Source organism: Lissotriton vulgaris, chromosome 8, assembly GCF_964263255.1.
Source record: "Lissotriton vulgaris chromosome 8, aLisVul1.2, whole genome shotgun sequence".
Lineage (NCBI taxonomy): Eukaryota > Metazoa > Chordata > Amphibia > Caudata > Salamandridae > Lissotriton > Lissotriton vulgaris.
The window spans coordinates 309283969-309297852 of NC_141696.1; positions in this window are offsets into that span (position 1 = coordinate 309283969).

A 13884-nucleotide genomic window follows, 5' to 3' on the forward strand; every position below is an offset into this window, starting at 1 on the left:
GCTGGTACAGGAGGGAAGTTACATGCACTTTAACTCGTACATGGAGTCGGTGGGGTACGCGCTAGGGAACACAACTTGACCATAAAATTTATATTTCCTCAGTTATGCAGGTGGGAACCATTCCTGAAACTCCAAGTTGGTCCCTTCTGATGCTAGGAAAAGGTTATTTAGCTGAAAATAACGTGGGTGGGAAACTTCGAAATACAGAAATGTAAGATATAATCACAATGTTACAATATTGTATTTATTACTCACTTTCCTAATAAGTATCATTGCTGCTATTTTCTTTTCCTTTTATAGCGGTTACTATTCCTATTGTGTGCACTTGGATATGGTTTTGATATTAAAGAATCTTGAAAATTCATTGATGATTTGCTAGTGTTCTCAAGTGTTCCTTCTCATGATGAAATAGGGTTTGGGTTACCTGGTTATCCCTGTGCTGTCTCACATGGCTGCTCGTTGCCTATAACACATCCCACTTAATTAATGCTCAGTGGGTTTTGCGTTGGTTGCAGTCCATCAGGGGATGTATTACAATAAGTGCCCCGGCAGCAAAACAGGCGAATTAAAGCATCAGCAGGGGTGTGGAAAGTTTTGAGTGTGCTAAAAGTTACAAAGTCAGTTGACTCTCTACTTTGCATATGTTTAAAACGTTGTAAGCTTGCAAAGCCCTTTTTTTTCAAACTCAAACACTAGGATGTTTAAAAAAATGCAATAAAAAAACCCTTTCAGTATGGACAACCAGTTCAAGGTTCTCCTGTCAGCCACTTACGCCAACAGATGGTCTTCTTCCTCAGGTCAGCTTATTGTGTCACCTGATAGGAGTATCCTGTCACCAAACAAATTGCAAACATTTTGATACCTCATTATCACCAACATTATCACCACCATCATTGCCATTATCATCCTCAAAACAGTTTATTTTGCCCCTTATTACATATAAGAAACACTTTAAAATCGAGTAACTTAAAAAAACAATATTATGCTACAAAGGAACAGGTCAAGACTAAATTCATCATAGGGCAATAGCGCATTTTAATAGAGAAATGTTTATATCATGTAAACAATTATTCTTGTCCGTCCCAAATCCAGCTAGATGATCTGCTATATCAACATATTTTATTAGCTATGACTGGTTACCCGGAAGGGTTTTCTGGCACTAAAGAACTAATAACCAGTCAAAGACACAAATGTATTAAAATCAAAATCATAAGGTGGATTATGAGTACAAGTGCAGGCATTGGCCGAGGACAAACAAAAAGTATGGCCACCTTTTATCATTTTTCAGAAGTGAAAAATTACCAAATTATGACTTAAAACTGAAAAGAGATGTCAGTTAGAAATCTTTCTCTGAAACATTTCTAGTTACAGTTGGGACTCCATTGGGTACCTGCTTGAGACATAAGGTTTTGAACAAAAATACGATTTAACAGAGAGACAATAAACTTAGCCGGCATAATAGGAGACGCTGCCTGAGGTTTAAGGTCAAAGATCATATGAACAGTTGTATTTTGAATCAATAGATGTCATTTTGGTCCATATTAGAGTAGGGGCACGAATTTACAAATTATTGCTGCAGTCAAATCGCAAAAATATATGTACCTGAAATTCTTGTTCACAGTACTCTAAATGAAGGTAGGAGGAATCTTTTTCAACATTTTCAGAAGAGCAAAACAAGTAGAAGTAATCTTATTGACCTGAGGCAAGGAACAGACAGCATCATCAAAATAAAATGATTGCTTTGTAACAGACATGCTTGTGGCCAGTGAAGCCTCCAGCTGAAACAGCCACCAATTATCAGACCAGATAGTGTTGTACTGTCACAAAACTAACAATTATGTTTTTATCAGCGTTGTACTTTAAGGTATTGAAATGCATCCCTTTGGTTATCTCCGAAGGCCAATTCTTAAAATTAGCCTGATTTGATTAGGCATCCCTTTGGTTATCCCCGAAGGCCAGCTCTCAAAATTAGCCTGATTTGATTAGGCTGGCCTTCTAAAGGAATGAGTTGAGTATTGTCTGCGTATTTCATGAAGAAGTATCCAAAAGATTGATTTGGCTGAACAAGAGGTAACCATAGATGTTGAACAGGATAAGGCTCAGAGAAGATCCTTGCAGAATCCTGTATTTCACCTTTTTATTATCAAAAAGAAGACTCTAGTGCAACAACTGGCTTCTTATTATTTTGCATTAGATCAATCAGACCTCAATTCTATGTCAGGACCGGAGGCTTCAGATTATGCTTTTCCTTCTTCGCTGTTTATTAGAATTACAAAACACAGCAGCCCAGAAAAGCACCAAAATTTACAAAAAAATAGCTGTATAATCTCAAAACAAAGAGATTAAGAACATGTATCATCCAAAATCCATGAAGAAAACTACATATCCCATCAAGTCCATGAGTAACCATACAACAATAGTCCTTTAATAGTGTCTATCGCATGAAGATAGGGCGTCCATCTTGTGTCCCCTTCCTCTTTCTTCGCTGCTTCGCAGCCAGTTAAGTCCATTGCTCTTTTTCTCTCAACATTTTGGCCTTTGGGTAGAGTTTAAGTGCATGTTTGGGCTTCGTTTTGAGGTTCCGTGACGATTTGAACCCGTGTTTTCGGCATCGTCGTAGACCTATAATTCCGGTACCAGTGAACCGTAAATGATCCATATAGTATATCCTGGTGTTTTCGCTATGCTACGAGCAAGAGCACTCTTGTTATGAGCACATTTCCGGTACACCAATGGCATCCATTTTAGAATACGGCATCCATCTTGTATTCTTGCCCTCACATAGTCAATGAACAAACAGTGACCTCTGATCAATTCATTTTCGCTAAAAGACACGTAGGCTTTAGCCGGCGATTCACCTTGTTAATGACACGTACACCTTAGTTCAGAAACGCTGTGGTCGCATGACTCGGCAGAAGCTGCCTCCTCTGCCTGAGGCGAGTCCTGCTATACTGGTTCTCGTGCTCGTTGGCCTGATCATGATTAGGCGGCCGAAGTCGGTAGCCTTGCCCATTTACGACCCACAAAACATCTCTTATCCTCTTTTTCTATCTCCTACACCTGGCTCCGCTCTTTTCCTTCTGGGCCTTTATTATGGGGAGGTAACGAAATTTACGATGAGGCGGTCCGGCTCTTAAATGAGAAGATGACATGAGATTATGATTGAACAGTGGTAACCCCTCATTCGAAATGTTTGATATCAGAAACTTTGTTGACTGTTCCTGTTTAACGCCAAATATTTATTGTTTAGGATACAAAGTTTAAGAAATGTACGAGTATGAGAAGAATGTTGCCTACAGCTAAAAATCGTGTATTTAAGGAGCAACCACTTAGTACGAATCGAACAGGCTCCTAGAATCTGCCCGTGTGTAGTTTCTGTGACTTCTGTATCCCTGCAGTAATAAACCTTTGGTCTTTGACGCCACCATCGAGAAGCCCGTGTTTCTGTTTATTTGTGCACCGAGACAGGTAGAACTCAGGGGTCTTTGGGTGTTGTCCCTGACACCTCTGGACCTTATTTAAGTCCAGAACTCCAATTGGCGCCCAACGTTGGGCGACGTCATTCGGTACCGGTCCAAAAGCCTGAAGATTTCGAGAAGCTTCGTGTGAAGATTCCAGAGGGAGGCGCCCCACTTCATCGATTCCGGTATATCGCAAAAGTGGCCCGACGTTCTCTTCCACGAGGGCTCCCGTTCAGATGGCTGCAGAGGTCCGCTGCCTTGACTGTCGCCCTGTCTTGGACCTGAGGTGCAGACCTTAGTACGGCGAGACGTAGACGGGTTTCTCCTTGGTGACGTCTTCAGTGCCTCAGTTAAGTATTAAGTGGTTGCTAGTTGTTATTGGTTACTTTGTAAGGATTTATCAATTGGTTACTCCTGTTCGGATATATCCTTTCAGTTCTCTGATTTGACTTGGTTTTGTAGATTATCACTGGTTGTTCTCGTTACGATAATCTTTGGTTTGGTTTGGGTATCGATATATTTGTTCATTTGGTAGGCCTAATTTCTAAGTTCGATTGCGTATCTTTGTTTGTGTTTGTTCTGTGTTCCGGTTTGTAAAATGGTAAGTCGGAAAAACTGTATGTTTTCATGTTTTGGTTGCAACAGGAATTCCCGGTTGGAGGACTCATGTCCGGTTCCTCCGATAGGAACTCCTACTTACGAGCTTTATTGCAAACATGGTGTGGGTCCTATATCTTATAATGAGGTATGGGTCCGTTACACGAAAAAGGATGGTGTCCTTAGTTGGCCACTACATGGTAGTTTTGAACCTGAAATCCTTGATAATTTGGAAATAAAACTGTTTAAGAAGAAAGCCCGGCCGGCAATGTTTGATTCTTTCTGTTGTTGGCGAAAAGAATCCAAACAAAGAAAACTTAAGAAATTGAAGAAAGAGCAAAAAGAACAAGAGTTGACCTTAATACAGTCTGCTAAGCAGCTGCAACTCAATGAAACTGAGAAAGCGATAGAGATATCTGATAGAGAACGTAATTTGGCGATTGACAAGTGCTACCCTGCCTTGCCATCGAGTGCTGCTAAGCCAGTAGAGGACCCTGAAAAGGATCCCCTGTTGTCTTACTTGTTGAGGTCACCTCCACCATATGCACAGGGTGCTACGGCTCCACCTTTGCCACATGTCTTGTTACCGGCTGCTGGACAGCCTGGGATGCCTGCTCCCGTTCCCTTGAATCTAGCTCCTGCACTCCCTGTGGTTAACAATATTCCTCCGGCACCCCCTCTTCCAGGGTTGCCCGCTCCTCTGCCTATGCCTGCTCCGCTCATACCTGTTGTTTCGCAAGTTGCTTTGCCTGCTACCCCTACTCTTGCTGTTTCATCTGTTCCAATTACTACTCTACTCAAAACTTCTGCAAGGTTTATGACTCCGCTATCTGTTCGTCGGAAAATCACTGAATCTGTCACTAATATTCTATCTCCTTTTTACAAAACTCTAATCAAGACTCCTGCCTCTGAATCTACTCAGAGACGTAGTCAGCTTCCTAATGTTGAAGAACGAGGAATATTAGATTCTACGGCCCTTAGGTGGATTTCGAAAGTTGGAAGGTATGATGTACGAGATGTATTGGAAACATTTATGCAATGGAATGAACCGACACAGCGCTACGTGTTCGATGTAATGTGTTCCCTCTTGCGTGAGGATTGGGAGGAGGACGACTCTGAATCAGTTCCGGATGATTTAATTCATGTTCAGCAAAAATTTGCTGCAGGTATGATAGTAGGTCAGGACGTAAAGGAAGCGATGGAACTGATCTTAAGCTATAGGTTTGATCCTTCTCTCCGCTCACCAAGGGACCTAGAGAAACGTAGCACAAAACAAGGTCGTCAATATCCGATGAGGGAGGTTCCGCCAATATGGCGCGAAGCCATTCAAGCTGATGCGGTCAATGGTATTGTAGCCGCTCCAGCACAATTCCAGAGAGTGTGGATACACATTCCGTGGAAACGAGCTGAAGTGTTAGCAGTAAAACAGGCTTTGCCAGATCCGCGTAAAAATCCAGCCGGGTATTATAAAGAGCTGACTCAGACGGTTCAAGCTTGTGTTATGAATTTAGCAGACATCGACATGCTATTTGGCAATGTAGTGCCGCAACCTATTTGGGCTAAAATTCGTAACGAAAATCATCCAGTTGCCCTTGGTGGTGATTGGCCAGCTATAATAGCGGCAGATGGTCAACAAATTGGTGGTTCTAAGCCCGAACCTCTAATTGCTAATTTACCTGGTAGGATAATTGATTTAATGAAAACTTTGATGCCAGCATTGCGCGTTAATTGGGACAAATTGTCCGCATGCAAGCAGAAGAAAGACGAAAGCATCTCCGACTTCTTCACTAGATTTGAAGAAACTTTCGTAGATCACAGTGGTCAGGATATGAGCACGGAGGGAGGCCAGAGATTGTTTGTTGATAAATTTGTGCACAATTTGTTACCAGAGCTTAGTAATAGATTAAAAGATTCTGAAAGTGCATGGGCTGTCTCTACGACTGTGCAAATACTTGCAACTGCTCAGTACTATGAAAATAGGGATAAAGAAAAGAAAGAAAAGTCAGAAAAGAAAACTAAAGATTTAAAAACTAAAGTCCTTTTGCAGCAGGCATATCCGCCTCGCACGAATCAGACAAACTCACAGCAAGGGCCATATCAGAGGACCGATTACGGTTCCCAAAGACCGCAGTACCAATGGAATCAATGTGCTTACTGCAAAAAGGAAGGTCATTATAAGAATGAGTGTCCAGTCCTAAATGCACAAAATAATGGTGTTCCAGCTCAGAGAGGTCGTGGTGGTTTTACGCAAACTCCTAGAGGCCGAGGACGAGGTACTATGCCTCCGCAGACTAATGATCGTCCTTCTAAATATTTCGATCAGCGAAACGGACAATCTCTACAGCCTGGTAGATCTCAACAGTACCATGTTGAAGATTACTGTGAGGTTAGCGAGGAAATTCAACAAAATGAGTACTAGGACAGCCATGGACAAAGAGAGGGAGTAGTATCAGTTCCAGTAGATCAGAGTGGGCCTTATGTCGCAGTAGCTACATCAGGTGTGGTCGAACCGTTTCTGTTGGATACTGGTGCAGCAAAAAGTTCTATCATGCATGCAAAACTCCCTGGTGCACCTTTGTCTGGCTTAACGAATGTTTCAGTAGGTTTTTCAGGCGCCCCTGTTCACAATCCTGTTTCTGGTCCTTTGTCTATTTCTGTTGGGCCTCGTCAATTAAAAGCACCCCTGATTTTGACGACCGGTTGCAATGAAAATCTGCTTGGTTTAGACCTGTTAAAACGCCTGTATGCGACACTGTACTGCTCTCCGTCAGGAGTACAGCTTACGTTGGGTAAGAGAGTCATCTCCCCAATGTACTTGTCAATGGATGCGCTCCCACTGGAGCTGCGTTCTCTCCCTGATACTCTTTGGGCGACTGGTCCTAATGATGTAGGTCTTTTGGAAATTCCTCCTTATGTAGTGAGTTTGAAAGCAAATGTTAAATTCCCACGAATTCTACAATATAAGATCTCTAGCGAAGGTGAGGGTGCGCTTTTATTGATAATACAAGATTTGATCCAGAAAGACGTAATAGAAGAAACCAGAGGGAATGTCTGTAACAGTCCTGTCCTGCCGATTCTAAAACGCACTGATCCTTCAAAACCTCCAGTCTACAGATTTGTAATTGACCTTAGAGAGGTTAACAAAATTGTGATTCCACAGTTTCCTGTGGTTCCAGACATCACAGCATTGTTGAAGTTGATTCCTGCTACAGCCACATGGTTTTCAGTGATCAACTTGAAAAATGCCTTTTTCAGCATTCCGATAGCCGAGGAGAGCAGAGATATTTTCGGCTTCTCTCTAGGAGGTCGTAGTTTCAGGTTTAAACGCGCTCCACAGGGCTATTGTGAAAGCCCATCCATTTACAGCCAGGCATTAAAAAGTCAGTTAGATTCTTTTGTGCTTCCTCCTGGTTCTGCTTTGGTGCAATATGTAGATGGCCTTCTAGTGGCTGCTGATGACGAGGAAACTTGCAAAACAGCCACAATTTCCCTACTGCATCATTTGTCGGATTTACATCACAAGGTGTCACCTTCCAAACTGCAATATTGTTGCCAAGAAGTGACCTACTTAGGTCATCTCTTGTCAAAGTAGGGAAGAAGGTTGACCCCGGAGAGAATAAAAGCAATCACGCAGATGAATGTTCCTAGCACACAGAGAGAAGTGCGTGCGTTTTTAGGTATTACTTCATACTGCAGGCAATGGATCCCAAATTTTTCTCTCTTGGCAAAACCATTGGTGGCCCTGACTGGAAAAGGTGTCCCGAGTCCGGTGCCATGGTCTGACGAACGTCAGCAGAGTTTCTCTGAGTTACGAAATGCACTGTGTTCAGCTCCTGTGTTGGGTACACCTGACTACAGTAAGCCATTTACACTCTATGTTCACGAGAGAGAAGGTTGTGCGTTGAGTGTCTTGACGCACCGATTTGGTGATAAACAACGTCCTTGTGCGTATTTTTCATCAACATTAGACCCGGTAGCCAGAGCGTTGCCAAGTTGCTTAAGAGCTACAGCCGCAGCTGCAGTGTCCATTCGACAATCTGCTGGTCTGGTCATGAACAATATGCTGGTGGTCATGGTTCCACATGCCGTGGATACACTCATGAACCGAACGAAGACTCAGCACCTCACCAGTGCTAGATTATCAGGCTATGAGCTGACACTGCTAGCGAGTCACATTCAGATTAAAAGATGCAATGTACTGAATCCAGCAACACTGTTGCCGACTAGCCAGGAGTCGAGTGATTCTGAACCCCATGACTGTTGTTTTAGAACCGAGGAGGAGACAAAAGAACGGATTGATCTTAAGGGCACTCCATTACCAGATCCAGATGGCATGTCATATGTTGACGGGTCTTGTTTTAAATTGTAGAATGGTGATGTGACAGCTGCCTACGCAGTAACGACTTTGAGTACGATTGTGGAGACTGCAAGAGTAAGTCAGAATTCTGCCCAAGCTGCAGAATTAATTGCATTGACTAGAGCGTGTGTTTTAGCAAAGGGAAAGAGAGTGAATGTGTTCACAGATAGTCAGTATGCGTTCGGCGTAGCGCATATTTTTGGTCGACTGTGGAAGGAAAGAGGTTTTATTACGTCCCATGGGACTAAGATCCAGCATGGTCAGTTAGTCAATGACTTGTTGGATTCTCTAACCTTACCGACTGAAGTTGCGATTGTAAAGTGCAGTGCTCATTGAGCAGTTACGGATGATGTCGGTCGTGGAAATGCTTTTGCTGATGAGATAGCTAAACAGACAGCTAGGAATACGATGAGTGGGATGTATGTTGTGACGTCTGCGAGATGGATTGCTGAATCGGGAATGTGTGAGGACACAGTGGAAGGTGTGAAAGCAATTGAGGAAGAAGCGACTGAAAAGGAAAAGATTACATGGAAAGAGAAAACGGGTAAATTGGACTCGAGTGGATGTTGGGTTGACCTTGTCGGAGCATCAGCGTTGGATGTTGCCTGATGCGTATGTGCTTGCGGTGGTAACGATGGCGCACGGAGCAGCGCACATCAGTTCAAAAGGAATTTGTAAAATGTTGGCCCCGGTCTGGAAGAATGATGGAATCAGTAAGTGTGCAGAAAGAGTGGTTAGAACTGCATGGTATGCCTGATGCATAATCCTGGTAAGGGAACCCCCACACCCGCTGGACACTTCGCTCCTCCTTCTTGCCCCTTCGAAGTGATTCAGTTGGATTTCATCCACATGGACCGATGTAATAACCTTAAATATGTTGTGGTGGTAGTCTGTGCTTTTTCGAGGTGGATTGAAGCATATCCGTTAAAAGATAACACTGCCTTGTCCACTGCTAAAATCCTCCTAAAAGAATATTTCCCCAGATATGGAATGCCACGGATTGTATGGTCAGACAATGGGAGTGAGTTCGTAGGGAAAGTTATGCAGAGTGTGTGTGCAGGCTTAGGGATTAAGCAAAAGTTTCATAGTGCGAACCACCCCCAGTCAGCAGGTTTAGTTGAAGGATACAATGGTACTCTTAAACTGAAACTTGCTAAGATCCAAGCCTCCACGGGTTTGTCCTGGCCAGATGCACTACCGCTGGCTTTGTTATCCACTAGAGCGACTGTGCACTCTCGAGTAGGGCTTAGCCCATATGAGATTGTGTTCGGTCGCCCTGCAAATGTCTGGGGGTACCGAGACCACGAGAATTTAAGCAGCTAGAGTACCCAATGTACGCTGCCTTGTAAATAAAGCAAAGTCCCTATCACCACAGAAATGTCGTAAAAAGTGACGATCCTGTGGCGATAGGGGCTTGTAAATATGCCCCAGTGTGTCTGTGAGGTATTTTGTATATCGGTTTTTGCACACTGTTACATCACTTGCACAAACTGAAACGTTTCCAGTGCTAGTTGCATACCATGATTTTAACTCAACACTACAACTTTCATGAATAGACATCAATTTTAGGACACAGTAAAATTCATGTAATGAGTTTTTTATATTTTTTATTGTCAATCCACATATTACCCCTCTAATTTCAGTGACATGCTATCTTGATTGCCTAATTGTCTATTTGGCGCACAAAAAGAAGAATACCTTGGACGCAATGGGGCACTATTGCATTGCATCATGCTGTCCATCCTACACCCCCTGCTCCCTAAAAAATTACTTCCAGGCAAGTTGCTACCTGCCATCCTGTCACCTCCCACATCAATTTCTTATTCCCTCCATGCACCCTGTTAGAAACGGGACCCTGGCTGGCCAAGACTCGAGTCGAGGTCAGTCAGGGATCGCCATTTCTAAAGTCAGGGCAAGGGAGTCACACACCAAGGTAACCCCCGCTCACCCTCTAGGTAACGTGGCGCGAGCAGTCAAGGCTAAACTTGGAGGCGGTATGAGTTAAGTATTTGCGCACGCACCCCAGCAACAACACCCAAAGCCCACCACAAAGAAAGACTCCACACAAGGATATATAAAAAAATAGCCTTTGTATTATAATAAACAAAACACATTAGATAACACACAAACTTTACAATGTGCCAGGGGCACAGGCAAAATTTACAAGGGGAATTATGTACAGGACAGGGCCACATGGATCACTGTCAGGGGTAGGCACTAGACATGGGCGAATTTTGCGAATCTCGCGTTCGCGAATTTTGCGGATTTGCGAACTCGCAATCCGCAAAATCCGCGAATTCTCGCGAATTTGCGGATTTTTTTTTGTGTTCGCGCGGGTTTCTGCCAGTTCGCGAGGGTTTTGTACAATTTCGCAAACGCGAACTTACCTGTCGGGTCGCAAGTTTTGCGAACTTGTTGTTTCTACGTGTCCAGCCTGTTTGGGACACTCTTCTTCATCACTGCCACCCTCTGTCACCACTGCCACTCTCTGACTACTCATGCCACCCTCTGGCCCACCCATGCCACCCTCTGTTTCATCACAGCACCCTCTGGTTGTCCATTGTACATTATTGTGGCAAAGCAAAGCACACCTTCCCTGCCTCAAGTGACCTGAATTAATTTGGGGCTGATTAATGTGTCACAGAATATTTTTTTAGCTGGCACCTGCTTCCTTAGTGCTTCCTGATTAGTGATCTTTTGCACTTGCTAAGTGCTTTCATTGTTGCAAAATTAGTTACAACACCTGCCCTGCCCCAACTGACAATAATGAATTAGGGGCTGATTAATGTGTCACTGGATTTTAACTTCTAGCCTGGCTCCTGCTTGTCTCCCTTAGCTGTAATTCAGGACCTTTGTGGCATATGTATAACTATTCTGAGGGTCAGAGCAGGGTCATATAATAGTTGCAAGTAGGCAACTGAACACTTGGAGGGGCCCCTCAGGAAGCACTACAGGAAATGACTACTAATGATGAGCTTGAACTTTTGAACCTGGTAAGTAGTTTCAGTTTTGCTAAGATCGTATTTCTGCAATTTAGCGCTTATTCGCGGGGCGCGAAGTTGAACTGGGAAGCCGCGAACTCACGCGAACAGTGCGAGCAAGCCATAAAATCCGCTGCTCGCGGATTTTCGGATTTTGCGGGAAATTCGCGAATCTCGCGGTTTGCGAATTTACCGAAAATCCGCAAAATCCGCGAGCGGAACGGATTTTCCGCCCATACTTAGTAGGCACTTGTTTAGAAAGTAATACTGGTAGGTACACACTTAGGACATAAACATTAGAATGATTAGCACCAAAATTGTAAATGCAACACACCGCTTGCCGCCAATGTAAGAAACGGGACCCTGGCTGGCCAAGACTCGCGTCGAGGTCAGTCAGGGATCGCCATTTCTAAAGTCAGGGCAAGGGAGTCACACACCAAGGTAACCCCCGCACACCCTCTAGGTAACGTGGCGCGAGCAGTCAAGGCTAAACTTGGAGGCGGTATGAGTTAAGTATTTGCGCACGCACCCCAGCAACAACACCAAAGGCCCACCACAAAGAAAGACTCCACACAAGGATATATAAAAAAATAGCCTTTGTATTATAATAAACAAAACACATTAGATAACACACAAACTTTACAATGTGCCAGGGGCACGGGCAAAATTTACAAGGGGAATTATGTACAGGACAGGGCCACATGGACCACTGTCAGGGGTAGGCACTTGTTTAGAAAGTAATACTGGTAGGTACACACTTAGGACATAAACATTAGAATGATTAGCACCAAAATTATAAATGCAACACACATCCAGTAATCACTGGAACAGAGTAAAGACCTCCTACGCAACCCTAAAACACTGTAGGAAATCACGCAGGTAACTAGGACCTTCTCATCAGGACCTAAGGAAGGAATACCAACACCTAAGCAATTCACTCTTAGCAAAGGGAAGGAAACCTAAACATAAAATGGGACATCAACAATCCTCTATGCAGGTCACATTTAGCAAAGTGGATAAACATAAAATGGGACATCACCAATCCTCTATGCAGGTCACATTTAGCAAAGTGGATAACCATAAAATGGGACATCACCAATCCTCTATGCAGGTCACATTTAGCAAAGTGGATAAACATAAAATGGGACATCACCAATCCTCTATGCAGGTCACATTTAGCAGAGTGGATAAACATAAAATGGGACATCACCAATCCTCTATGCAGGTCACATTTAGCAGAGTGGATAAACCTAAAGTGGGATGTCAACAATTGCACATGAGGTATTAAACACAAAAGTGCAGATTAGAACATTTTGCGCAAGAATCACATAGCAAGAAATTACAATGCACGGGGTGCACATAGCACAACACTCACAATGTCCCTCAGGCCAACTGGCCTCGAAAGGGGCGGAATGCCCTGAGTCTCAGTGTCAGGGAGTCTGCGCAGGCAGCACAGACACAAAGCCTAAACGTGGCAACTGTCCACTAAGTGCTGGACAGTTGTTAACTCCTTTGACGCTCATGACGAGCTCACCTCGTCATGGTGTACACCTCCATACACTCATGACGAGCTGAGCTTGTCATGAACAATGGAAATCAACATAACTCAGCACAGGAGGAAAATAACACTAGCATCGATGGTGTTAAACAGGACTGGGCAACGTTGGAGCCAGGAGGGCTCAAGAACAAGGTGGGGAGACACAGTGTGGGAGCCTCGGGGCTACAACCAACTAGCTGCCTATGTCCCCCTAGAGCCTCTCAGGGCTCGCTGAACAAATGTGCAATGTAGAGCTCAGCACTCTAAGTAGAATGAAAATGCCCCCAGAGCCTCTCTCAGGGCTCTAAATACGATGTGGGCGTGTGGAGCCTCTCGGGCTCAAAGAACAGAATAGCCCCTCAGAGCCTCGTGGCTCTCAAAATTAAGAAATGCTGCCCACGTTGGAGCGGCCCTCTGCTAACCGGGACCGCTCTGAAAACAAAGGTATGCCGCTTGGAAGCCCTCGTGGCTTCACTCAATCAAGGGGCGCGAGATCGCGCTACTCGGGGGGAGAGGGGGCGGACACCGACAATGTGTCCCGGCGCCCCTCCCTTCTGCCTCACTCACCGGCTGTCTCGTGGCGGGCGGGGCTCCTCTCTCCTCACGGGGAGCCTCCCAGCAGCAGCGCAGGGCTCCTCTCTCCTCACGGGGAGCCTCGGCGAGACGCTGCAAGCTGCTTCCTGCTCCTTCGGCTGCCTCGATGACGCGGGGGAAGGCTCGGCCGGCTGGGCCAATCCCAGCGCGGCCGAGCGATGACATCAGCGGCTGCTTTCTCTCGTCCCCGGGCTGCAGCGATGAACACGGGGCAATGCCGGGTGGGCTCCGGCTCGGTAAAAGGATAAAAGACAACGGGGCAATGCCGGGTGGGCACCGGCTCTCAAATTAAAAATAAAGCGAGGTGGCACTCGCTACGCCAACAAGAAAATCGGCAATTCGGCTCCAATGCCGGGT